The sequence below is a fragment of the Herpailurus yagouaroundi genome, unplaced genomic scaffold (assembly GCF_014898765.1).
Source record: "Herpailurus yagouaroundi ecotype Mexico unplaced genomic scaffold, PumYag 215, whole genome shotgun sequence".
Taxonomy (NCBI): domain Eukaryota; kingdom Metazoa; phylum Chordata; class Mammalia; order Carnivora; family Felidae; genus Herpailurus; species Herpailurus yagouaroundi.
Window position 1 is genome coordinate 411,702 of NW_024412446.1, and position 27,165 is coordinate 438,866.

Here is a 27,165-nt window from a genome sequence, read left to right on the forward strand (position 1 = left end):
GAATCCAGTTCCCAGTTTCCAAATCAGGGCTCTCTCCACTGAACCATCTGTTCCTGGTCAATAACTAAACCCACGTTTATTGCATGTCTATTGCATACCTACACTGAATGGCCGCTAAGGTGGCCAATGAGAGCACATTATATGCAGGCTTTTAGCAAAGTTACAGGGTCTTTGCTTTGCAGAAGGTCACTGTCTAGTGGGCAAGTACGGGCACCATCTCTGCATTGCCTTCCTCAATGTGAATGTCACCCTCTGGAGTTGGGCAACGTGGTAGCCCCGAGTAGATCTATAATGAATTTACAAGTGCAGTAATAAAATATATACAAAATGCTATGGGAACAGAGAAGGCATGATTCATCCTACCAGGGAAGGAAATTCAGGAAAGCTGCCCAGAGGAGGTAGCATTTGGGCAGGACCTTGAAGGATATGTAAAAGAACAGAGAGCAAAAGGGAATAATTTCTATATTCATCCCACACACATTTACTGAGCACCTCCAGGTTGCCAGAAGAGATAAGTAATTCACAGCCCAGTAGTGGGGGACAGACAAATCACCAATCAATTGCCATCGAGTATAAGCACAACAATGGAGGTATGCTTATGGTACAAAAGTGAAGATAACTTATTCTGGAATAAAGTCGGGGCGTTGCGGCAGGGCGGGGGCTGCGGCATCTGGGAAGGCTCCCAGAGACACAAGAACTGAAATTGTGGGAAGGGAAATAGAAAATTTGCAGGCTGGTGATAAGAGAGTTGGGAGAGAGGGAAAGGTGTTCCCAGCAAAGGGAAGGGCATGGGCAAAGTTACTGAGTCTTGAAGGATCATCCTGGCTTCAGATACCCAAGGCAGATCTGAAAGGCTTCAGTGTAAAACGCTGGGGTGGTGGGCAGCCAGGCGGGAGGTAGGATTGACACACAGGCTTTTAGGCAGGACCTAGCAGGTTTCCAGATGAATGGGGTGTTGGTGTGCACTAGGATTTAGCAGGCTTAGCGACCTCCTTTCAAAGCCATGCCCCAGATTGAGAGCTGGAAGAGAAAAGTGTGAGCCATAAATCCCCCGCTCCTCCTGCTGTGCCCAGCGCTGCAGAGCGGGGAGTCTCCACGGCTCTCCAGTCCCACCGCTGCGACCCCGGCTAATCCAGCCTCCTGGCCCATCTGACACACACTTCCACTTAACATTTTGTTAGCGACTCTATAAACGAGCTCTCCCTGACCTTCAATCCCTGGCTAATTGCTGGTTTCATGTACAAGACTAGCTTAATTTTACGTGATAATTACCTGAGAGTGGCAATACATATGGCATTGCATGTTCGAAATGTCAGGCCTGGAAAACTACCAAGTGGCCGTAGTCGGGGGCAAAAGGAGGAGGCAGCTGGGTGGCGGGGGACTGGGAGAGGCAGACAGGGAATGAGGCCACGAGGAGAGAGGAAAGATGCCTGGTGCAGACAGAGCTCTGGAGAACCGGGGCCCCGGCCTGCAACGAGGCCCAGAACCCCCTGCTTGCCCAGCGCACCCAGGGGCACAGGCCACAGGAGCAGCACACGCATTGCTAAGTCACACACACACGCAGTGGAGAAATACGGACCAGATCAGAGGCGCCACTCATACGTGCTCAGTCACCCGTTCACAAAATGCTCCCAGAACACCTACCATGTGCCAGGCAGTGTGTGGGCACTTGTCTTGGTCTCAAACCCCCACTCCATTTGAGAAGGTTGGAAACATGTAAAGGGCACATTTGGGTTATCACAATTACTTGGAGACATGCTCCCGGTACTAAATAAGCAAGCCAGGAATGCTAAAAGGCTTGCAATTCCCAGTAGAGTCCCATCCAATGAAGAATCGCCCACCCCAAACCCAGTAAGAAACCCCCACAGCAAAACCACAGCCACAGCCATGAAGAAGCCAAGTGGCTCCCACCTTCTTGGAGTTTACAGTCAGGGAAGCACGGCCATGGACCACGGCAAGGGGTTCCAGTGTGTAAGATCCGAGTCAGGAAAGAGGACCCCAGAGGGGCATTTAGCAGGTGAACTCATAAAGTCCAGGGTTCAGAAGAGACCTCCCTTAAAAGGTGCTGTCTATGCCCCCAGTGTGTTTCCAATTCATGCCTAGAAAAGTGCTTGCCACAAAGTCAGACGAATACCAAATGGTGTCTGTGTGTGTGTCTATATCACAGGCCATACACCTGGGTGCACACACACTCTATAGACAGATGGCTTGGGTTCACTTTTTTCTCATCATCCCACGGTACAGGACGAAGCAGGTGGAGTCCAGGGCCCTGGGTGGTGGGACAGGGGAGTATAGGCTAAGAAGGAGAAAGGGTGCCCCTGGCCAGCTGGAGGGGCCCTTCCACAGGAGGGGCATGTCGTGCACACCCACTCACATGCGCACCCAGTCACATGCACGCACGCGCGCGCGCACACACACACACAGGCCACGGGACAAAGACACACAATCCCCAGATGAAGGCGAGTTCTAAAAACCCCTTTAGCCTCTTCACCCGTAGAATTGTGGACTCCTGAGCTATGTTGGAGTAAATTACTTGCTTAATGAGATTTCAATTAACAAAAACAAATCAAAATCACTTTGGTAATTAAGCTGCTGTGAACCTTGCCAGCAGCTCTCCCTCAGACCTCAGATTTTCATGGGGGAGGGGGCCAGGAATATGGGTGTCCACTTGGCAATGCTGCTGAGGCCTAAGCGGGGCCAGGAGCTCCCGGCCTCGGGGACAGTTACCCCAGGAGCCACAGCTTCCTGGAGCCATTCTGCAGGCACCAAAAAATGTGGGCAGGAGAAAGGGGCAGCACATAGCAGCCAAACTTTGGTTCAAACTGTAGCTCTGCCATTTGGCTGTGTGCAAGGACACATAACTGACCTCTCTGAGCCTCAGTTTCCTTATCTGTGAAATGGGGATAATAATAGTGCCTGCATCATTGGGTTGGGGGAGGATTAAGTGTAAAACAGAAGAGGGCTTGTCTCAAAGCAGAGGCTTTTAATCCACTTTCCCCTCTGTGGGGCCATGCCCCTCACAGGGCAATCTTTCCAACATTGAATCCCAAACCCCTTCAGGGCAGCCCTATTTCCTCGAGTTAGGTGAATAAGGAACTACCACAGAGGTCCCGTTGGAGGAGAGGTTTCTGCCGGGTTCTGCCCCACTCAGGCCCCTCTTTCCATCAGAGCCAGTAACTGGGATCTAGGAGCTAGAAAAGCTTTTCTTCTCAAGTGGCCTGGAAAATACTCCTTTCCTTGGGTTACAAAATCACCCACACTTCCCACATGAGAGACCTGGAGAGTTAGTGTAAGTATCTGTAGCCACATTACACAGATGAGAAAATTGGCTGCAGAATTTACCCAGTGGTTGAAAGAGGGAAGAACAATTCTCAATTCTCAATTTAGTCTTGTGAATTTCTAATAGCAAACTTTTAGTTTTAATGGTTGAGTCACTGTTTGCTACCTTCATTCAGAGGGACTGAAACAGAAATTTGAAATTAAAACATTATTATTCAAAATTCGCAAAATTAAAGAAGTGGACGACAGATCTAAATAATTAAAGTTCTAAATGATTTCTTTGGTTTTTAAAGTTTGGAACACTGATGCTTTTAAAGTTGTTAGAGCAGGGGCACCTGGGTGGCTCAGTCGGTTAAGCGTCTGACTTCAGCTCAGGTCATGTTCTCACAGTTCACAAGTTTGAGCTCCACATCAGACTCCGTGCTGCCAGCTGGGAGCCTTGGAGTCTACTTAGGATTCTGTGTCTCTGTCTCTCTCTGTCCCTCCCCCACTCACGCTCTGTCTCTCTCTCTCTCTCTCAAAAATAAATAAAACATTAAAAAAAATTAAAGTTGTTGGAGCAAAAACTGCATTAAGCTTTTTGGGAAAGGTATTCATGTTATGTGTATGGGTTTGATATATAAAACATATTTTATTTATATATAAAATGTAAATATACACACACCACACAAACGTTTTCTCTGCGGTGGTTGAAATTAACAATGGCTTTGTGTTATGTGTTCATTCATTTTTTCAACAAATCTGTTTTCATCCCACATATTATTTTTTAAATTTTTTTAATGTTTATTTTTGAGAGAGACAGAATACAAGTGGGGGAAAGGCAGAGAGAGAGGGAGACACAGAATCTGAAGCAGGCTCCAGGCTCTGAGCTGTCAGCACAGAGCCTGATGTGGGGCTCGAACTCACAAACCACGAGATCATGACCTGAGCCTAAGTTGGACGCTTAACTGACCGAGCCACCCAGGCACCCCCATCCCACATATTATTTAACTCACTAACAGCTTTTTTAGTGCCCATGAAGTGCCACAGTGAACAAGCCAGATTCAAACCCTGCTTTTAGAGAACTTGTAGCTTGTTGATGAAGACGGACATTGGACATGATGCAGTAAAGTCAATGTTGCAGAAAAGGAAAGGCAGGGCCTTGGAAGCCTATTACAGGAAGGGTGATCTTGGACGGGGGATTGGGGGGATGTCTGCAGTAAATATTTGTTTTTTTGTAATTGGACTAAAAACAATTTATATATATTTTAATGAACCCAAGAGTCTCATAGCTAGTTGGTAACAGAAGTGAAAGTAAACCTAAAAGCCTTCTGGTTCCCAGGCAAGTGATTTTTTTTTTTTAATCCGACACCAATACCCTGGATAATTTGATCATCCCAATCTTGAGTGAAAAACATCCTAAAATGGACAAAGGAGATGCCTGACAGAGATGGCCCCACCATCTCTGTGTCTGTCAGACCAAGGAGGTGTCCCCATTCACACATCAGTGTCAGATAGAGGAGGTCAACATCCACACACCTTTGTCGGACAGAGGAGGAGTATGTATGTGTCCGTTTGTCTGTGTGTCTGTGTGCATGCACCACACAGGACTTGAGCTGATGGGTCTCACCCTCCACCATCTTTGAAGGAGGAGTCTAAACACTGGTCTCAGCAGCCTCACCCTCCCTGCCAGGCTGACCTCTAGCGTGCCCTTTCTTTTTAAAAAAAATTTTTTTTTCAACGTTTATTTATTTTTGGGACAGAGAGAGACAGAGCATGAACGGGCGAGGGGCAGAGAGAGAGGGAGACACAGAACCGGAAACAGGCTCCAGGCTCTGAGCCATCAGCCCAGAGCCCGATGCGGGGCTCGAACTCACGGACCGCGAGATCGTGACCTGGCTGAAGTCGGACGCTTAACCGACTGCGCCACCCAGGCGCCCCTCTAGCGTGCCCTTTCAACCCACACTGGGAGCCAGGCCCAGGGGTGAACCTCCCAACAGTCAGACTCTCCCACTCCCTGAGAAGTGTTAACCTTGCAGCCCTTACCCCTGCAGACCCCCCTGCCCTGGGGAGGGAGAGGGCAGGGTGCCATCCTCCAAGCATCCAGCTTGGGTGAGCACTGCCCCCTACATGGAGATGTCTCCAGAAGGGTAGTCCTCTCCCTGCCCAGACCTCACATATTGTATTTTGTGCTGACTTCAGGCAACCAAGAGAGGAGGACACAGAGTTAGTTGTACTTTCCAAGTAGCTGGAAACCCTTAATCAATGTTAATTGGATCTAATTAGCATATGTTAATTAATGATATTTACTACAAATTAAAGGTATGAGTGTTCCCAGAGGGTTTCCTGTTCATCCAATTAGTGCCAATTAGTTGCAATTAGCACGTGTAAATGAGATTCCATTGAACCCAAAACAAACAGCATAGAATCTCTCAGATTCCCTCTTGCACCTTTTCAGCAGGCCTGGGAGCTGGGGGTGGAGGGTGAGAAGTGAGGCTGGCAGTGGGGAGAAAGACCCACCTGCGGCAAGATGCTGACTCTGCCCACCAGGGAGGAGAGAAGGAAGAGTCAAGCAAGCTGCTGGACCAGCCCGGCTGCCCCGAGGGCAGCCTCCTGATGCCTTGACCATGCTCTTGACCATGCCTTGGGCATCTCTGTACCTGCCAGGAGCTAACCCAACGCATAGGCATATAGTAGGTGCTCAGCAAAAATTGGCGGAATGAAAGGTTGGTGCCTTTGCATCAAGGGCCCATATCTTTAGAAATTAAGTTGAAGGATGAATTGATTAGGAAAACATGCAGTGTCCTCTTCTCCATAAGGTCTCCCCAGGGACTCTACCAAGGAGCAAGATAGTATTTGCCTTGGGGCCCCTGCGTGGCTCAGTTGGTTTCGGCTAAGGTCATGGTCTCATGGGTTCATGAGATTGAGCCCTGCATTGGGCTCTGTGCTAACAGTGCAGAGCCTGCTTGGGATTCTGTATCTCCCTCTCTCTCTGCCCCTTCCTCCCCCCTCTTTCTCCCTCCCTCAAAATAAAGATTTTTTTTTTAAAGATAGTATTTGCCTCTGTAACATCATTTGAATATAAGCTGCATAGATCTGCAAAGATATTATGCTACCGCCAGTGTTGCCGTTTCCTCATTTTATTTCCTTTTTGCTTAACCACTATCTGAGGCCCAAACCTCTGGCACAGTGGTAACTGGAAATAAAAACAGCCAAAAAGGGCTCCCATGGACAATGAAATACTACCCCAAATTCTCTACCACGCAGAACCATCTATGAGACTGTGATGTAAGATAAAGCTCCCAGTAAGTTGTTTATTGCTAACTCACTTTTGCTATACCAAACCTTCCCTTAAAGTTGACCTTTATCATTTAAAAATATTTATTAGTCACTGTGTACCAGGGACAATTCGAGGGGCTGGGAATACAACAGTAAACAAATCATCTGTAAACCCCGGCCCCTGTGGAGCCCATATTCCACTGTGTATGTAATCCCTGCCACTTGGGATTTTGATGGATCCAGAGTCAGAAAGACGGGTTCATATCCCAGTTCTGCCTCTCACCAGCTGGGGTGAGGGGAGGGCCGGAGAGTTAATCTATGTGTGCCTCAGTTTATTTATCTGTATCATGGGTATAATAATACCTGTCTATTTTACAGTCATGTTATTGGATAATTAAGCTTCCTCTCTTGTCCCATCTTGGTGGGGTGAGGGCAGAATTTGGAATTAAGCCACAAGGAAGGTAAGAGAGGGAAGCAAAACTCAATCTGAGCCCACAAATCAAAGTCTGATTAAATTATCTCTACATCTGGAGCTCTGCATCCAGGCTGGCCACAAAAGTCCCTCCCACCTGTGCAGCACATCCTTACAAAGCTATTGCACAGCCAGCCTCTCACTCGGCACTCTGGGCAGGGAGGACACAGGCTCAGAGAGAAGTACTTCCTCGGTCATATGCAGTTGCTGAGGCTGGAGCCCAGACTCTTGGCTCCTTTTGGCACAATGTCCTTTATCCATGGCCTTTCTGAGTGATGAAAGGCATGAATGGGGTCCAGAAAGGGTCACTGCAGCTGGCCAGGGGCAGGGACTGACCCACCCCTGCTGGGACAAGACTCCAGGACTCCAGCAGGCCTCCCCTGGGCCAGAGACCACAGTACCTGTAGCTTTTGTGTCCCTCCCTCACCATCTTGATTCTGCACTCCCATGGACTCTCAGGCAGGGTGTTTGACCATTTCAAATTGCTTCAGGGTCCCCTCTATAAAGCCAGAGAGTCTGCCTAGATAGTCTCTAAAACCCTTTCAGACCTGCTGTTCTAGGATTCTGGATATCCTCTGAAGAATACAGGTCTCACCTCTGCAGTACAAGCCTCAACTTTCACAGCTGATGGACAACCAAAGCAAGCTGTGATATACCTCTTCCTTCGGGGAGCCCTCTCACCAGTAACAGCCTCGGTCCCCCAATCCCCAGGGCTTTGCCATCACTCTACTTCATCCTCCACCTCCACCCCAACTTTCTTCTGTAGAGTGATGAACCACCAGAGATGGTCCCCCAAGACACCAGGCCTCGGAAAAAGTTCTCCCTCAATCTGATCAAATCCAAAGTCTATTTGGAGGCCCGTGGGAGGAATGGAACTGATTTAGTTTAATTAAAAAAAAAAAAAAAAAAAAAGGGCGTGGGGAGCTTGGGTGTCTCGGTTGGTTGAGTGTCCAACTTCAGCTCAGGTCATGATCTTGTAGTTCATGAGTTCGAGCCCCGAGTCAGGCTCTGTGCTGACAGCTTAGAGCCTGGAACCTGCTTCAGATTCTGTGTCTCCCTCTCTTCCTGACTGCTTGCTCGCTGTCTCTCTCTCTCTCTCTCTCTCCCTCTCAAAAATAAACATTTAAAAAATTTTTTTAATTAAAAAAAAAAAAAAGAGCTCAGCTGGGTTATCTTCCAGAAGCGATGTGTGATTGTGGAACAGAAGTCTGCACCAAAGCATCTTAGGGCTCAGTATTTCTTTCCTACCCCTGTACCCCACCCCAGGGCCAGTAGGATATGTTGCGGGGGGGGGGGGTCTGGAAACAAGTGGAAAAGACTTTTTCTGATTGCTCTTCCTTCCAGCAAAAAATAAAAGCAGCACTATTGGATGCCCACCATATGCCAGGCATAGAGCTAGGAGTTCACTCACATTATTTCCACTTAGAGAGGAGGGCATTTGCTGAGTTCATCTCCAGGTGCCCTGGCATTTTGGGCTAGGTCTGGAGAGCTTTGGGACCAATAATCAGCCAAAGTTGGCCATGAAAGCAGAGCAGGAAGGTTGCAGTGAAAGGTGAGGGAGGTGGCTGTGTCCCCACAGCCAGCGTGTGCACGCGCACACAGGCGCAAAAGCACACATGCCCTTCCTCTCTCTTGGCCAGATGGATGCGGGCTTCACTAGTCGACAGAGGATCTAGATCTAGGGGAAGAGGCTGCCACTAGAAGTTTGAACGTAAGAAGCCCGAGATGCAGTGAGGTGAATTTTTAGCTTTCAAGGACAAGAATGTTGCCTCTAGACCAGGAGTTCTGGGAGCCCTGGAAACTCTGGCATGAGGAAAAGGGACACAGGCAAAGTGTCTGCTTTTTATCCCACTAATGCCTCTTGAGAAATGATATCTCTCGAAAGCCAAAGTTCCTCCGATGAGGCCTAACGTGGCCACTTTGGAAAAAAACCCTCTGCTCCGGGAATGTAACAACAGAAAATAATTAAGGTCTAATAAGGTCAGTGTTCCACCTTAACACCTTTTCAGTTCCAGTTAAAACCTCTACTAATTTGCCAAGAAAAACCAGCCTCACTGGGGTCTTATTATTTGAATCACGTCCTGTCTCTTAATTTAAACGAGAGACTCACATAAGGATTTTTTTTATTTTAAATTACAATGCCGACTTTCTTCCAGTTGATTACGGTATATGACTCTCTGTTGGAAGGCCATTATTTTTTGCTATGATTTACAAAGCATTTAAAGAGAAATCAATGTAATAAATATTGAAGTATTGTAATAGATAATTCCATATATTTAACCAGAGACACAGCGCAGCCCTGGTCTGGGCATCTGGGAGAGGAGCAGGGGAAAAAATGGAGAGGGAGAGTGACCTGGTTTTAACAGGGAGAGCGACATCTCCGCCTTTCTCCTGGATTCATTTGCTGGGATTCACCGAGTGCTCTTCTGTACACCGGATGTGGGACCGTGGGAATTGTGGGGTGCCCAAGTCATGTCCTCTGGGTGCCACACACTCTGGAGAAATTTCCCTGCAATGGAGAGGACGAAGTGGAGGCCGCCAGAGCCTGTGCAGGGAGCTCTGTGATGGGAAGGGGGTTTGGCAGAGGGAAGAGGCCTCTGGGGAAGGGAGCTGGGACAGACAAGTCAGGAAAGGCCTTCCCTAGCTTCTTCCCTTCCTCCGCTGCCCTCCTCAGCATTTCTTCCCTCTCCTTCCTCTTCCTCCTCCCTCTCTGGGCTGAGTGGTCTCTAGACCTCTGGCTGCAGCCAGTGTCTGCCAGCCTCTGAGCTGGCCAAGCTCAGCTCCATGCAAACAACCCGGCATTCACAGCCCAGGAAGCTCACCATGGGGGGAGAGCTGCGAAGGGGGAGATGGCGCCTCAGTCTCCACCGGTCCTCTCGTGCTCACCTCCTGGTACAGACCCTACAGCAAGGAGATGTCCACGCTCCAGGCTCTCTACACATAGGGAGTCAGGTTTTGCAGCTTATTGCATCTCTCCGGGGCGCCAGGCTGGAGCACCGCATCCACAGTGCAGGCCAAGATGACTTCCCTGTCCGGGGCCTACTCTCCCCAGGGACAGGAGCTTTGGTGTCTCTTAAGGGCAAACTTTTTTTTTAACACCTATTTATTGAGAAAGAGAGAGACAGAGCGCGAGTAGGGGCGAGGCAGAGAGAGGGAGACACAGAATCCAAAGCAGGCTCCAGGCTCCACACTGGCAGCACGGAGTCTGACCCAGGGCTCGAACTCACCAACTGTGAGATCATGACCTGAGCCAAAGTGGGACGCTTAACCGACTGAGCCACCCAGACACCCCATTAAAGGCAAACTTTAAGCTGTCCTCCTACCTGCCTCCCTAATCTCAAAAAGTACCCAGGAGCAGTTCCTTTCCATCTGCCCCCTGCTCCATGGGGAGACCCCTGCTTCTTCCCATCCTCCAAGGTTGCATATGGCTCACAGGTCTGTTCCCAAAGGGCTCTGCCCCCAGGTTCCTGGCTTGATTCAGAAATTCGCAGCCACCAGTGAGGAAAGCACACATGGGGCACCAGCCTCTGGGGTGGCTCCCATAACACACCTCGAGTGCAGACAATATGCTCTGTCTGCAAAGCCATTAGAGTGCCATGGAGGTCTTAATAAAGATTTTGCGGTGTATACACTGCAGGCTTGCGATGGAGCATGGGTAGTGCTCACACACACACATACACACACACGGTTAGCAGATCTCAGAGGAGGAAGATGTATTGTTCCTCGCCTTCCCACCCCAAGCCTGAACCCAAGCCCTGAGTCCCTAGCTCTGGACATTTTCCACCATAAATCCTAGGAGGGGACATGCAGAGGGAAAGGGAGCAGAGAGAAGAGATTTACAGCAAACTTGCTTCCTGACACCTCTTTGGCCCATCCCATAAAATAACAATATCACCAGATAAATCACACAGTGTCTCAGGGGACGTTACCCTTGTCCTTGTGGGGTCTTTGGTGGAAGTCAGTGGGTCATGGTCAGAGGATTCCACCCACCTGTGTTCTCCCTGACAATATCAGTCCTGTACAGGATGGAGGCGGGGGGAGGGTGTCTCAGACCTAACCCCTGGAGTTTGGTGGGGGGGGGGGGGGTTGAGAATGGGGTGGAGGGTGGAGAGCACTGGCCATCATCATCCAAGATAGAGCATGGCATGAACAAATCCCATCTCAAATTCCTAGCTGTGTGACTTTGGACAAGTTACTTAATGTCTCTGGGCCTTGGTTTATGTCTCTGTAAATGCGGGACATAGAATATCCCTCTGACAGGATATGTGAGAACAATATATGTCAAAGTTCCTGGCATGTGCTCAGAATGTGGTTATCTACTGTAGTCACAAATGTCTTCCCTCACCTAGGATACAAAACGCCATGGCAGTGTTTCTAGCAGAACGGATCGAATGTCGGCCCTCTCCAGAGAGACATCAGGCTGCCCCCATTCCTTTTTGGCTGTTGTTTCCACGTTAGCCCATGACGTTAGAAAGGCAGGGCTCCCCTTTAACTCACAATGTGACTGTAAGCAAGCTCCTTCTCCTCTCTAGGCCTCAGTTTCCCATCTGTAAAGCGAAGGGATAGGAAACACTTGGTCTTTGAGGCCCTGTCCATCATAACATCATAAAACCCAACAATTAGGACCAATTCCCCAAGAGGAGCAGGCAGGATAGAGGCCGCAGGCCGTGAGCCAGCTAAGGTGGGCATGGGCATGAGGACCAGGAAGAAGCAGTCACCATCCTGGGAAGGAAATGAAGGGCCCCACCTGGCTGGTCTTCACAGCCCTGACCGCCACAAGCAAGAGACTGTGGATAGAGCCCAGGGCACTGATCTGTGGCCTCCTGGGGCTTGCCCTTTGGGCTCCCAGCCAAAGGGAGGGCTATGCTCCCAGAGGTGGATCTGGGGAGTGGGGCCCCATCCAGCCTCATCCTGCACACCTGGGGACACCTGGGCTTCTGGCAGCAGGTGCAGCCCCCTAACCCCCCACCCTCCTCCTTCCATGGATCCTCCTCCTTTCCTTTCCTTCCTCTCTCTTCTCCTTCCTATGTCCCCTCTTTCCCTCTCTCACTGTTGCTTCTTAGTTTCATTTTTCCTTCCTTTTCTCCCCCCACTTCGTTTCTTCTGTTCTCATCCTCCTCCTGGTCCTCCTGCCTGCTCCTTCCCTCCTTCATTTTCTTCCTTCTGGGTATGTTCCTACAGCTGAGGTGGCCCTATCCTGAGGGCATGAGTATGTGAGGGGCTGGGGGCCAGGGAGCTGGGAGGGGGCACGCTCTGGCCTGACCACCACCCCCCAGGGTCTCTCCAGACACAGGAGGATCAGGAGTTCACCCGCAGGGCAGCTGTCAGCGGCTCAGGAGACGGATGAGTGAAAGTGTAGGGGGTAGGGAGGCGAAGGTGCTGGGGAGGGAGCCGTCTTCAAATAAAAATGAAAGGAACATGCTGGATGAAATAATGGGGCTGTTGAATAATAAGCCCTGCCCAAGGCACCTCTGCCCCGGGACCCAGCCCTCCTGCCCCTGTCCCCGTCCCTGAAGTTTCCCTTAGCACAGACGCCCATCAGTGTCCCTGATCCTTTGGGTAGGCCAGAGAGTAGGAGACCCCACACACACAAGTCGCCAGACCCCTGCCCCCTCCCACCCTTTCCCATCTTCCACTGAGGGGCAGCTGGGATGGGGACCCCTGGCAACCTGTTCTCAGAGTGATATCTGGGCAGATTAGCACCCCAAAGCTGGCAGGCCTATTAGGAGGCCTTTGTGGGGGAGGGTGCTGGGGGAAGAGAAGGGGATTTTCCATTCTCCAAGCAACTGGATTACACAGTCAGGGGATCAGGAAAGAACTTGCTGCTTAAGCTGCCTCTTCACAGCCCAGCCTTTGCCCTGGCTCTCCGCCTCCCGCCTCCCGCTCTCAGCAGGGATTTGAGCCAGCCTAGCCTTGCCTGCTTTTGACAGGTCTTTTTCGTGACCTGAGTCAGCCTTGAGGGCAAAACCAAGTCTCATCTCATCTCCCCCCCCCAACCCCCCAGAGCTGTGACACCACAGAGGGACTCAAAAGGGGTCAGCTAGCTTGCCACCACCTCCACCAAAGCTCACCTTCCATAAAGACCTCAGGTCTGGAGATGGCTCCAGAGCGTGTGGCTCAGAGAGGTGAGGTAAATTGCTCTGGGTCACACAGCAAATAATGGGCAACCAAGATGGTTTCCTGACTCTGGCAGGATTTATGGGAGCACATTCTCTGTGAACTGAGCCAGGACTATGCCAGGGACCAGAAGGAGCCCTAGACTCTGATGTTCTCTCTTATTAGAAAAGAGGTTTGCTCATGAACTTTCCTGAGTCCCACCATGAGCTTTAGAGAGAAGGGAGGCCTGTTCCCATTTGGTCACAAGGACCAGACCAAACCAGGTGGTGGAGGGGAGAGCAGGGCGGAAGGAGATTAGGTGCAAAGAACCCAAAGTCTTAAGGTCTAGTCCCGGCCTTACCACTAACTTGCTGTGTGACCTTAGGCAAACCACCTCCCCTCTTTGAGCTTCAGTTTGTCTTCTCTGCCAAATGGAGATCACATCTCTTTCAAGATTGTTTTGAAGGTGCTGGAAGAGCATTGGGCTTAGCACCTGGTATAAACTAGCTGCTCCAAATAATGGTGGAGGCAGAATTTTATTTCCTTTGCCCAGAGCTGTGCCCACTCCCCCAAACAAGAGGCTCAACTGCACATTCAAGCAACTGGTTCTTCCCACCGGGAGGGCAAATCCATCATGTTCAGCAAACTATCGCCCACCCCGTGTAAGGTTATTGGGGGGTCATGCCCCCACACCCTGTGTCCACTTTCTAGAAAGAGACCCAAAGCTCCCTATCCTAGCTCCATGTGGCACTTAGAGGCCTTTTGCTGACAAAGGGTCATCTCTGACCTTCCTAATGGCCTATGTTCTTTCCAGCCAGAAAATTCTATGATCCTGTGACCCCTAAAAGCCCTGTCCTGCTAATGGTTTTATGATCTTCCCTAGGCATCCTCTCTGTGCCCTCCCTAACCCCCAATCCCCTTTCAGTAGGTCCTAGTCAAAATAAACAACATTTATGACCAGAGCAGGATTCAAGGTCTGCATTGCAAACAAATGTGGAGTCCTTTGAAGGCGCCTGGGGAATCCATCACATCCTGGGGTGTGATGCTCCCCAGGCCCAAGGGGAGATGGACCCTGGGAAGGGGCACAGGCGTGGGAAGCTGGGCTCTGGCCCTAGATTTAGAATCTGAGGATCTTGTGCTGTGTCTTGGGCTCCCTCCTTAGCACCGGGCCTGCCCTCCGTGCAAGGGAAGTGAGGCAAGAGGAGGAAGGGGAGCACGGCCCGAGGTGTCTGCTGTGATCAGCCACCTTTCCCGCCCTACGTGCAGGCCTCTTTGGGGGCCAAGACCCGACCCGGCATGTCATCGGTGGGGGAAAGGGGACAAAACGAAAGAGACGGGAAAAAATAAAGAGGCAAATGGAGAAATCGTTAGCAAGCATGGAGGAGAGGCTTCGAGCTGAACCCACTCAGGCCCCAACATGAGCTGCAGGGCCCATGTGGATAGTGAGGTAATAGTAGCCACACTGGAACGTCCCTAAAGAAAACTAGTCTAAATGCCTTCAAGAGAAAACCCAGCCTAGCCTTCTTCGTGAGCCAGCCAGCAGAGCTGAAGAGAGAGAGGGGGAGAGTGGGAGAGGGGAGAGAGAGAGAGAGAGAGAGAGAGAGAACCAGGCAAACATCAACTTTGGGGAGTGCCAGCACTGAGGGAGAAGTGGAGGCCCCCCATCTAGAATGAACCCTCCCCCTCCCCCATTCCCAAGTGAAAGGCAGAGCCCCTGCCCCTACTCTCGTTAGCATCCCCACCTTGAGAAAGGGCCCACGGGTGGCAGCCCACTTGTCCCGGCTGTGCTTTCCACCTGCCATGTGGGTGAGGCGCCCCAGCTGGGCTCAGCCTCCTCTGACAGGTGCGGCTGCGAGCAGATTTGTTTTCAAGGGGGGACTGGCTCTGCCTGGGGGACGGTTGTTGGAGAATATTAAGGTAGGATTCCCAAAGGCCCAAGTCTGAGCGCAGCTTTCTAGGACACGCAGCTCAAGGCTTTCTTCAGCCACCTCACCAGCCTCCAGAACTGGGGCACGGGCCGAGGGGCTGCTGTTCTCTGACTCAGGGCTGGGGGAGGGAGAAAACTTTCCCCCCAGGGGGCCTGTGCCTTGTCATTTACCCTGCTAAAAATACGGTGCTGCTGGACAGGTTGGGTGGGGAGCTAGACATGAAATATGTGCAGGTAGCAAGGTATCTATCACAGTTATCGTGCACCCACTTATAGCATCTGCGTATATGGCGTATAATTAATGTTTGATGAGTGAGAGAGTCTGAGAGATGGAAGATTGGAAAAAAGATGGAGGGAAACAAAGAGACAACTGGAAACACGGGCATGAGTTTTTACAGGATAAATACAGTTTGTTCAAAAACGATCCTCTTCCGGAACTGAAAGATGAATGACTTTAATGGCTTTGTATGATCTCAAGCAAGTGAATTAGAATTTTCAGCAGAGTACCCTGGTGCCCAGCATGGTGCTTTATATATAAAAGTTCCCTCTATAGTGCAGAGTTTTGGGGCGAGACAGGTCTTAGAGAGTATCTAGGCCAGTGGGTCTCAACATTGGTTGAATATAGAATCACCTGGGGTGCTTTTAAAAAAATAAGATGCTGGGCACCCACCTCCAGAGATTCTGATCTAATTGGTCTGGGATGGAGCCCAGGTGTCTGTATTTTTTTTTAAAAAAGCTCCCCAGATGATTCTATTGTGTAACTGGGGCTGAAAGCCACTGGTCTGGGCCAACACTTCACTTTCCAGAGGAAGAAGATGAGGCCCAGAGAGCAGGTTACCTAGGCTCACACAGATAACTGGCAGCAGAAACAGGCCCCCAGAGGTCACTCAGGTGTCCTGACATTAAATGAGTGAATAAAAGATTGATCCCCTTTTGGAGGCATCTCTGTCTGCAGAGACAAACTACCCGACCCTCTTCTCCTATCCCCCACAGTTTCATACTATTTTCCTCAGAGGCCAGGCACGCTGGCATCTTGACCCTGTTCCTCTGGCCTTCCATTCTGAAGGCCTCAGGGCTCATACAGGGCAAATGACCAATTCAAATAGCGTCCACCCTGTCTGGAACCTCCAGGAATACCAGGGCAGCTGTTACACCATGGCTGTATGGGGTGTCCTCAGTGTATACCCCAGAGCAGGGGCGTGTGTGTGTACAAATGTGCACAGGTGCACAGAGGCACGCTTTTGTAGTCTTCTCCTGTGTGTGGGCACTCATTCTTCTCGGTTCATGAGAATCTGCATTGAGAATGCTTACCTGTGTACATATCAATGCCCACATATGGGATGGTCTGCGTGTTCATATCAGCATCTGTCTATGCAGCAGCATGGGAAAACACACGTGTGAATGTACCAAAGATTCTAAAACGCTGGTATATGTGTGCATTATTGTGTACAAGTGCATACAGCTGGATCTACACTTATAGGATCGACATTGACACTTACCCGTGGAGGCCCGTATATGACAGTATGTGCGTGGCTGGCTGGCCACGTGAATATGTGTTCCTGGAAGTCTGTGTGTGCAGAGAAGAGGTTTCTGCCGCTCCCATCACATTTCTTCTAAGTAATCATTAGAAAATATATGTGTTGGAAAACTCTATCTTTCATGGTTAAATATATCTCGGCATACATAAATGAAACATGATATTGTGCCAGCTGAGATGCTACACATTAACATTGTTTATCACTGATAGAATTAAATAACCCATGCAAGGCCCTGGTAGCATTTCTTACGATTTTATTTAACACTGTTTTGGCCAAGCAGCATTTGGCAAATGCCAACCTATACACTGTAGATTACCGCAGCCAATGCGTAATTTGTAGGAGTTCTATCATATACAACACACAAGAAGTACAACAGAGGAGCGTCCTCTAACGTTCTGACGCTCCCTACCTTTCTTTGAGTTCAACTTCCTCTCCTTCTTTCCCCAAACCTGATAAAGACCCATCCCTTCACACTTCCCTAGGAGGTCTCTGCATTTGCAATAAGGACAGATAACATGGAGGGTGAGGATTTGGGGTAGGGGAAGAGATAACATTCTAAGACCAGGTCTTTGGAATGTTTCTGCTCCTCCCTGGGTTTGTCAGAGGCTGACAGCCCCAAGCCCCAGTATGTGTTAAAACAGGGAGACCAAAGGAAGCATTTTTATAGGTTTTGCAGACCCTCGGGTTGACTGGCAAAGTTATTCATGCAGAATGAGTAAAAAGAGCACGGAACTTATCAAATTAGTAGTAAATCCTTCATTAAAAGATTCACAGAAATGGCTCCCTGCTGCTTTTTTAAGGGGAAGCTGTATCGTCCCTTGAGCCCAAATGAGAACAACCTCGCCCATGGTTACAGGCCTGCCCAGCTCACCTCTCAGAATGTGTGCCGACCCATGGCCTAGGCTGTTGGCTAAATTATGAATGGCCTGGGAGGAAAGAAAACTCAAGAGCTGGGAAGGCTGGGGGTCTTCATCTGCAAGTCTAAACTGGAACGTGAATGAGAAAATGGCAGAACCACAAATGAGGCTCATACAAGCTGGAAATGCACGGTACCAGCCAGTAGGCAGCGAAAAGAGATTGCATTTACTTCCCGAAGATTACGAATAAATGGAACTTCTAGGTCTTTCCACAACTTGCAAAGGACTTCTTAATCTCCCAGCAACCAGGGCCAAGGTCCCACATGGAACCCAAAAACCCTGCTCTGTTGTATCTGTTTACCATCCCTGGGCTTCATTTTAGCATGGCAGTACTAAGACTGAGCCAAGGAACTCCCTCCACCGGTCTTCCTGTGTTCTAAGTTTCTCTAACTTCTCCCCTACTGAGATCCCCAAGGCCTCTGAGATAAAGAGAACCCAATGTAGTTTGAACAGCAATTCACCCAGCCCCGTTCCCCAAATCCTCTGCCACCCCCAATGAAGCAGTCATCAGAACTATCTTTCCAGATAGCCCCCGGCCCCTTCCACCAGCAGGGATATCAGCCAACCTCTTTGGGGGACAGCTGAAGGCCAGCACCAAAAAAGTATCGTATCGTCTTCACACCGCTGAAGTCAGGAAGTGGGCTCTCCGGAGGCTGGTGCCATGGGCTGTCTCCTGAGTAAATACAGAAAAAGAAAAGTTTCCTAACGTTTGGATTTAGAAGTAGGAATGGTGAAAAGCGCCCATCAATGTATGCGCCTCTCCCCAACACACACACACTCTCTCTCTCTCTCTCTCTCTCTCTCTCTCATACACACGCCCTGTCCATGCAGACAAATCATGAATCATCTCCGTGGCTGAACATTTTAGCGTTCAACAATATTCTCGGAGGCCCGAGGTTTTCAGGCAAATCCCAGGTCTGTGCACAAGGACACTGCATAAATCCCTCCCCTTATGAAAGGCCAGTCTGAGCAGATGGGGACCAGTCTTAAGTAAACTGTGGAGCCCTCCCTCCGTCCACCTCAGGAGGAACGGCAGGGGGCTGGCCCTACCAGCCCAGAGAGTGAGAGTGGCAGGAGCTGCTCATTCTGGGATTCTGGGACTAACGTTAACATCCCCAACTTATCTCTCTGAGGGAGGTGTCCGTTAGACCACACAATCCTCCCTCCCCTCTCACAAGGGGAAATCAGATCGTGGAAGTCAGATTGGAGAAGGCCGCTGCAGACCAAGCGGTGGCCAGAGTTGAGAAAGCAAACATGAGCATTGGCGAGAGAGCCGGGGGTAGGAGGAGGTAAGAGGCAAAAGGGGCCCCTCATACCCAATCGCTCTCCATGCTGAGTGTGGGGAAATAACCTCACAGCAACTCGACTTTCTGAGAACGTGCTTCATTAATATTTATTAAACAAGAGATTTTTTTTTTTTTTTTTTAAGAAAAAGGAAAGGCCAAATAATTAAACACTCAGTGGCGGTAGAGGATTCCTCCGCTCTGTTCTCTGTCTGCCCCCACCACCCCCCCACCCTCCAGCCTAGGCCAAATATGTGCACTGCTCCATCTACCTCCCCAGCCCTACCCTTCTCCCCAGGTGTGTCAAGAAGACATGAGGCAGGTGGATGGAGAGAGAGACAGACCCGGGCACCCCAGGTGCTCACCAGGAAATGCATGGACTGTGAAATTACACCAGGGCTGGACAACTTACCACCACACCGGAACCCTTGGGATACTGAAATAATTAACTTGCTAATCAGCTACACCTTGCTCTTTCCTTTCTTCCTGGAAAAAACCATCGCAGATCGCCTTCACATCAGGTTCCTATGTCAGTCACTTGGAGACAAATGATGCTTTAGAAGAAATATACTCCTGCCTCCATGTGGACTGACATGCGTCATACGAAGTCAGGCCTCCTCTTCTTCCCCACCCCTTCCGACCAGGCCTGGGGGGCACACAGAGACAGAATGTTTCTGGAGGTGCCGGGTTTTTTTCTGTCCATGCCACAGAGCTTTTCCATCTCCGCTAAGCTTTCTCGCTTTCAGCCCTCTTTAGCCTGCTTGCTGGCGCTAAACAGCCAAGATCCATGTGGAGAAAAGAGGATTGATTAGAATCGTATAATAATCCCTGGCATTCGTCCAGCTTTAGCGTTTACAAAATGTTTTCACACATTATCTCATTCAGTCGAAGCTGGAAGGAACCTTAGCAATCACTTAGCCCAATACATATGGGGAAACTGAGGCCCAGAAAGGCTAACTGCCTCCCCCAAGGGCCACAGCTCAGGACAGTGTGGCTGGGTCCCCCATGTTCATTGTCTAGAGATCCAAAGCCACCTCTCATCCCCCTTGCAAAGAGGAAAAGAGCATGATCTCCTTTCTGTGCCACGGTGGTTGTAGACCAAGAAATTTAAAAAAAATTGGAAAAGTAGGACCTGAGAATGAATAAAAGCAACTCTTGTAAAAAATGGTTTGGGGGGGTGGAAGTAGGGAGACTAGTCCAAGTCCTGAATGGCACATGTACATTAACACACCTCCCTATCTCTCTTTGTCCCCTCACCTCCCCCTTCTCTCTGGTTCAAAAATACGAACATGAACGTTATGCAGTTTGGGATGTAAGGCTTAATTCGAGCCGCAGGTCCCAGGTGGGGGGAGGGCAGGGAGTGGGGCACTTTTCTTGGATTGAAACCTGGCATCCCCACCCTCTGGATTCGCAGCATGACGGGCTCATGTGTGCATATGTGTGTCCACCCAAGACATTGGATTTAGCGGTGAAAAACAGGCATCTTGATCCTTTCACAGATCAGATGATTTGCAAATTAATAGCTCTTTCCCCCTAAGGCTCTGAGGAGGTGGAAAAAAGATTTCTGATGAACAGGGGGAAGAAAAAGGTGGAAAAATATAAAACGGGGAAAGGAAGCACAATGACAGTGGATTCTGGAGGAAGACACTGCCTCGCGAATGGCACATGTGCGTTTGGATGTGGGTCTCTGCTTTTCCACAGGGCCACCTTGCTCCCGTGGCCCCAGCCTGTCGGAAGGGAAGCAGCTCCTTTGTGTGTTCATTTATTTCTAAGCCCAACTCTTTTCCCTCTAAAACTCCTTCTTCTCCCTGTTGAGCTGACCATGCTTCTGGATTTATGAAGAGAGATGTTTTAGCAGAAATCCCCCAGAGTGTCCCATCAGCCCTAAATCCCAGGCCCGCTCACCCCCCCAAGACCCCATGACACACAGCATGCCAACACGGCTTCCTCTTGCCTATGCATTAGCCATCCATTGTGGCAACCTGACATCTCTCACACATAAAACCGTAAGAGAGAAATAAAATATCTGTCTCTTGGCGAAAATAAAGCTTTGCCTCCCTCCTGATGTATAGGATATAAAATAAAGCCGCGGCTCCAATAGTGGCTTTTCCTTATGCCGGAGTTGCCTTAGCACACACGGAGACAATGAAGACGGATGGTTTGGGACGAGGCCCAGCCTCCTGGGGCCGCCTTCACCCTTTTTTATTAGCGTGTCTCCCCCCCACACCCCACCCCCGCCTTTTTCTTTCTTCCTTCACTTTCTTTTCTTCCTGATTTGGATTTGCCTTTTATATGCCCTTCTCTTTCTTTCCTCTGGAACTTTATTCCTCTTGTTCACTTTCTTTCTAAAGCATGACAGAGACAGGGAGAGAAGAGCCAAGTTTCTCACCTCCTCAGACATGCCCACCATCTCTCCCACCTCCCCCTTCCCAGACCCCCAGCTCTCTCAGGACTGCCAGCCCCTATGACGAATTCTGCTGTTACTGCTTGGGGATTTGCTTTGGTCAAATGTACAAATGTTCCCAAGGGACAATTAAGAATGTGTTTAGTGGGGGAGGGGGAAGTGAATTTTTTTTTTTTCCTGGGGAGCTGCCCTTCCCTGCTTCTTCTTCTCCCTAGGCTAAGCAGGTTATGGATCTCAGCAATTAATTATTTATTTAGCCCCTGAGGAGGGCTGCCACCTCTATGGGGTGAGAGTTGACATTCACCTCCCAAACCCAAGCCTCAAAGCTGCATCACCAAACAGACTATGGGCCCTGGGCCCCTTCTGGCCAACTCCACTATCAAGGGGTTGATCTAAGTCCAATACTCTCTTCACTGCCTCCTCCCCCAGCCCAGAGAACTGAGGGTGCTATAGGAGAAATTAAGAGGGGCCCCTCCCCATGCTCACACACTGATGGAACTGTTCCCCTCACAGTCACTGAGACATGGTCATCTGCCTGCCTTCCCACACACTTGACGCTCTCTCCCATGGTGCACGGTGTCTACCTTTTTTTTCTACTCTGTCCCCAGAGGCCTCATTCTTGCCAGGTGCACTGCTCTCCCCTGGGCTTCTGTGTCTCTCCACCTGTGTCTGAATGAGTTTGGTTCTAGAAGCTTCTTCCTATCCTTGCCCCGACCTCAACTCTCCTGCCGGTCTCCCTCCATCTACCCAAGGCTGCTTCCCAGCCCATTCGAAACTTCCACCTGCTCTACTAAGAGCTGCAGGACACAACCCAGGCTCTGGGGAAGACAAAGTCATGACAGAGAGAATGCAGAGCCTGGGCTCCTGGGGGAACAGTGAGGCAGGGAGAGCCTTGGTGTTGCCTAAAGGTAGGAAATGTCCGGCAGAGGTGTAAGTGGGTGGCTTTCAGCCTGAGATTGATGAAGGGCTTCAGCGCATATGTGGACGACTCCTGGCCATCCCTAATAGGAGGAGATTTTCATTAATGCAAACATGGAGAGACTGGTGAGGCAGCAACATCTATTGAACTCTGCCCCTACAGAGGGAGGATTTCGAGCTGCCAAGTCCAGAAAGAATTCAATCCCAGTCCCAAACGTAGTTAGCTTTGGGGGTCCCCCCTCTTTGATATCTCTCCAGATGTCGGCACTGACCACCACCGTTAGGTAAGGGGAGAGAGTCAATTAGTGAGAGGATTAATTACTCTGAGGCGCGAGCCCCGTTTGTCTTCCTTACCGGGTGTGAGTGTGTGTTCAGACACAGGAACACGGGCACGCACCCAAATACACATTGTTGTCACGCCGCTTAGACGTTTTATTTATTTGTTGGATTCCTGCCCAGAGCCGCTCACACGCTTTTCCACGGGCGCTGAGTCGCCCACCAAACACGCTGCCTCCTTTTCTCCCGCCTACGAGCGCGACTGTCACACACCCTCGCACCCTCGAGTCCCGCCAGATGTCCCCCCCAGCACCTGCGGGTGCTCGGCTGCGCACCTCTCCCTGCCCGCTGCTTTTTTATGTCGCCTCGGTGTGGGTGTCTTTTTGGGTCTCTTCTCTTTTCCTCTGCTCCTCCCAGCATTGCCCCCAGCGCCCCTTCCCTCCTTTTATCCCTGCATGCGTTTCCTCATTGCTTTTCTTTTCCCTAGTGTTCTGTCCTTATTCCCTCTCCCTGTCCCTCTCCACTCACTTCTGTCCCTCTCTCTCTCTCCCCCCTCGGCGACTATCAACGACCGGTCTTTGCTCCGCGGCGCTGCCTTCCATCTGAGATCGCCACGCTTGACCTTGCCCGCCCCCCCCCCCCCCCCCGCCCCCGGGGGCCCCCCCCCCCCTCCCCAGCCCTCGTGGGAAGCCAGCCTTGTTTACCCAGCCAGAGCGCTCACACCGTGAAGCCCCGGCCGGATGCTGCCCTTTCCCGGCCCCGCGGTCCCCCACCCTCTCCCATCCCCAACTTGGAAGCCACCGCTGGGGCAAAGTGCACAGCAATCCAAGGTGACAAGCCCCCAACCCCAAATTTCTCACCTTCAGCAGTGCCCTGGCTCAGGGATCTCGGGCAAACCCCCTAACTTGGCTCTCTTTCCTGGGGAAAAAGAAGCTAAAACCAATCCCCCTCCTACTATGCGGTTCAGGGGAGATAGTGATATAAACTGTAAAGTGGTGCACACACGTAGATCATCACCAGGAGTGAGTGATGGAGTGAGATTAGGACAACCTGAGTCAGGAGCAGAGCAAAGGGAAAGGAGAGAGCTGGAGAAGTAGGATCAGATCCAAGGGCCCTGGGCCAAAGTTTCCCGTGCCCATCCGCGACGTCCTACCGGGTCTGTGCGCAGTTTGTGCGGCCTCCCGGACCACTCGAGACGACCCGCTCGCTCTCTCCTCTCTCTGCCTGCACCGGCGAGGCTGGTTGCGCCCCACTCCTACCGCCCCGCAAAGTTAACCGCCTAGAGTCCGCTCCGCCCCAAGCGCCTCCTTTCACGGCCTCGCCGCCCTTTTCTGGGGCTGGTGGGCTGCACAGTGAGTGAGTGGGCGAGGAGGGAAGCGGCCAGGGGCGGGCGCCGCTCTCGATCTACAGCAGCTGACCGTGCCGGGCAGGCTTGGGTTCTTGGGCCGCGCAAGCCACTGGAGAACGTCAGGGAGCCAGGCGATCTAGGGCTTGGAACCACGGAGGTCGCGGGAGGAAAGCGGACTGCAAGAGAGGGCGCCTTCAACCCTCCCAAACTGCAGGGCGGCTGGGGAGGGCTAGCAGAACCCCCTCCAACCCCAGCTCCCCAGCAGGGTCCGGCCTCTCAGGCTGATCTTCAAGGCGCTTCTCAGAAGGGAGACTGGAACTGTGAAAGGCGCTTCCTGGCCCCTCTGGGGCCTTTTCCAAGAAAGCCTGGGGATGAAGTGGAGAGGATTATTCCGCTGCCACCGAGCGAAAACTCCGCCTCGAAACTGACCCTCACAGCACCCGCGCAGAGTTTACACGCCCTGGGGCGGTGTGCGTGGTTGTGGTTCTGTGCGACTTGGAGGTCCTGGCGTAGGAAAGCGCTGTGTACTTCAGGACGCTGGCAGGAAGTGTGGCGGTGAGAGTAAGGAGGGGAGGTTGGCGCTCTTCACGGAGCAGCCATTGGTTTAAATGCAGAGCTGGGCTGCGAGCCTTCAGAAGCGGCTAATTTGGAAAGCTGGGTCCGTTTTCTGTCCATGTCTATACGACTAAATACGTTTTAAAATAAAAGCTCAATGGAAACAAAACAAAACAAAAAAACCCGCATTAATACAGAGTGCTGTCGCCACGGAGGCATTAAATCGGGACTAGAATCAGGAGCCAAGAGGCGCGCCTAGAGTTGCGCTGCCGGACTCTGTGGTAGCCTCCAGGGCTGGTTCCCGCAGACCTGTTTAGTGAACCATCTGGACACAGGGACAAACAGAGCCTGATGCCCCAGAGCCTGCATCCTGTCCTCGTCCTCTCAACTCCCCTACCGCGTTGGTCCCCAGCAGGGAGGGGCCCTCTTCCCCCCGCCTATGCCGAGGTCCCTAGATCCCTGCACCCCTAAACGGGTGGAGCAACCCCCTGCTGTCCACTCGAAGGGAGACAGCGGGCCTTGGGTTCAGGAAGGGCCGGCAGCCGGGTCCAGCTGTCTTCCCGTAGGTCCCTGTCGACCGCCCTCCACCCCCGCGGCCCCTCTGCTTTGCATGAGAAGGAGCCCAGCTGGGACGGGGGCGGGGGTTGAGCCACTCGGGACTCCGAGGCTTTAGATTCCAGAAAGGGGCGGTTGGGTCGAGGGCGCTGCGGCAAGAACCAGGACAGCTGGGGGGGGGGGGGGGAGCGTGGGGATGGCTCGACTGGACCAGCCCCTCCCCGCGGGCCTCATCCAACCCAGCGGGCTGGGGAGGCACCTCCGGCTCCGAGGGCAGGAGATGGGGACCCTTCAGCCAAGCAGCTCCTTGCGCCTCCGCACGTGCTGGAGCACTGGGTGCGAATCGGCTTGTCCCGCTGGGTCTGCCCCAGGAGCACGAAAACCCAGTCGGATCTCGCGAAGCCGGGCTGCCGGGTTAGAGAACTGCTCTCCCTTCTTACCCCTCCCCTGAGCCGGGCCCTGAGAGAGGCCCACAGGGGGGTCTTGATTAGAGAGAGATAACCAGCCCCAACACCGCCTTCCCTGCATCCGGGAGCCCCAGCCCAGGTGTGTGTGGAGGGGCTGTCGAGAAGCTGTTAGAGGCCCGGCAACCAGAGGTCAGGATGCGCGGAGCGCCAAAAAGGCGCACACCGCCTCGGCTTTGGCTTCTGATGAAAAGGTGAAGCAGGAGGCAAGGTGGAAGCTGACGGCGGCCTCGAGATTGCAGGGTGGTGTGGGCAGAAGCTCGAAGGCAGAGAAGGGGCGTGGGCGGAGCCCTAAAACTCCACCTCCACAGAGCGCAAACCAGATTCGCTGTAGCGGCTACCCGGTTCGTCCGAAGAGGGTATTCGGTTTGCTGAGACCTGGATCCCAGGCCCGCTCAGGTTCGTTGTAATTGCGTTTCAGCGCGCATTTCCCCCAACTTAGTCCCCGGCCGTTGTGTGGAATCTCTGAGTCCCACACCACTAGTGGGATCGAAAGGCCAATTCCAAAATGCCAACTAGACCTGGCTGGCTGCCCGTCCTTATTTTCTTCCACGGTAGGGCTGAATGCGTCTTCTTAGCACCCCCCCCCCCAACAGAACAAAACAAAACAAAAACAAAAACAAAAACAAAAAAACGAGGAGCAAAAACAGGACTGCCCAGCCCTGACACCTTCAGACCTCAGGAGAAATCCCGGTTTGGCACAGAAGTAGTGCTGTCGGAAAGGAATTTGGAATTTGACTGATCTAGGCCAGGGAAATAGAGTGACTCTTGGAGGCTGAGGTTCCCAGGACCCGCACCTTAACCCCACATTTGGAATAACCGGCCCCGGGGCAGTGGTCCCGAGGGTCATATTCGGAATTCGGGAAGGAAAGGCTCCCTGAAGAGTGAACTACAGGGGGTGTGGTCTGCGGTGGTCTCTGGAAGCTGTGGCAAGCCCAGAGCCTGGAACGGGGGAGGAGGGGAGCCGGGCTCACTCTGCCCTCACGCTGCACACCCGAATCCATTGCAGCCTCTCAGTGCAGCTCCAGACGGAGCTCCCCGCTGCCATACCACCACCCACCAGCCGCCACTGGTGCCCTGCGGTTTCCCGCCTAGTCGTTTGTTTTTTGTATGTAAAAGGTGTCTCCGGATCACAGTTTTCTCACAACTTCTCGCCTGGGTTGCAACTCCTCACCCGAGGCGCTTCCCCACCCACTCCTTTCCCCCTCCCGGGCGCCGCGCCTCCGGTCTCCCCCGCCCCCACCAGGAAACCGCCGGAATCAACTTTCCAAGACCGCGCTGCGGGCAACAGACACCCAGATCTCCGGGAGACCAAGACCCGTGGACTCTGGATGCACTGGGGGAAGAGGCACTGGAGGGACCGGAGGAGAAGATTCTGCTGCCAAACGCCCTCCCTCCCCCACTCCCCCAAAGACGCACGCTGTGCCCGGGACAAACTTCTAGGCCAAGAAAGCGAGAAGGGGGGAAAGAGAGAGAGAGAGAGAGGGAGAAAAGCCCAACACCCGCTGAACTGCAAAGTCAAACAGTGCACCAGGGCCGCCGGGGCTCCCGGACCCAGCTGCACCCCAACCTTCAACAAGGCTCAACCTTAGATTAATCCCACCTTCCAATTGTAGTCTACCCTCCGCCTGCTCCTACTCCCGCGCTCTCAGTCCTTCCCATCGAAACCGAGGCCTTACCGGAGCAGGAGGGGCTCGGGCACCTCGCTGCCCGCCGCCCGCACCGCGCCCGGCCGCGGATGCGGCCGCCACTGATCCTCTAAACGCGGTCTCCCGGCACTCTCCCCGGCCGGGGGGATGCAGAATGGTTTACAGAGGGACCGCGAGCCGCTGATTGGTCGCAGGCCGCGGTGACGTCGGCGGGCGCTGCATTAAG

General features: G+C 51.9%; 2 long non-coding RNA genes across 3 annotated transcripts; both read right to left on the reverse strand.

The window, feature by feature from the left end:
- Window positions 1–27,094, reverse strand: LOC121017070 (uncharacterized). Of its 2 annotated transcripts, XR_005784611.1 has the most exons (3): window positions 26,970–27,093; window positions 18,054–18,160; window positions 1–1,020 (listed from the first exon to the last, which is right to left on the reverse strand). It is a non-coding gene; the product is annotated as an uncharacterized LOC121017070 (long non-coding RNA). The 2 variants fall into 2 exon arrangements; XR_005784610.1 differs by lacking the exon at window positions 1–1,020 and having other exon boundaries at window positions 16,807–18,160; window positions 26,970–27,094.
- Window positions 9,116–10,117, reverse strand: LOC121017071 (uncharacterized). Its single transcript, XR_005784612.1, has 2 exons — window positions 9,832–10,117; window positions 9,116–9,518 (listed from the first exon to the last, which is right to left on the reverse strand). It is a non-coding gene; the product is annotated as an uncharacterized LOC121017071 (long non-coding RNA).
- Window positions 27,095–27,165: the final 71 nt, after the last annotated feature.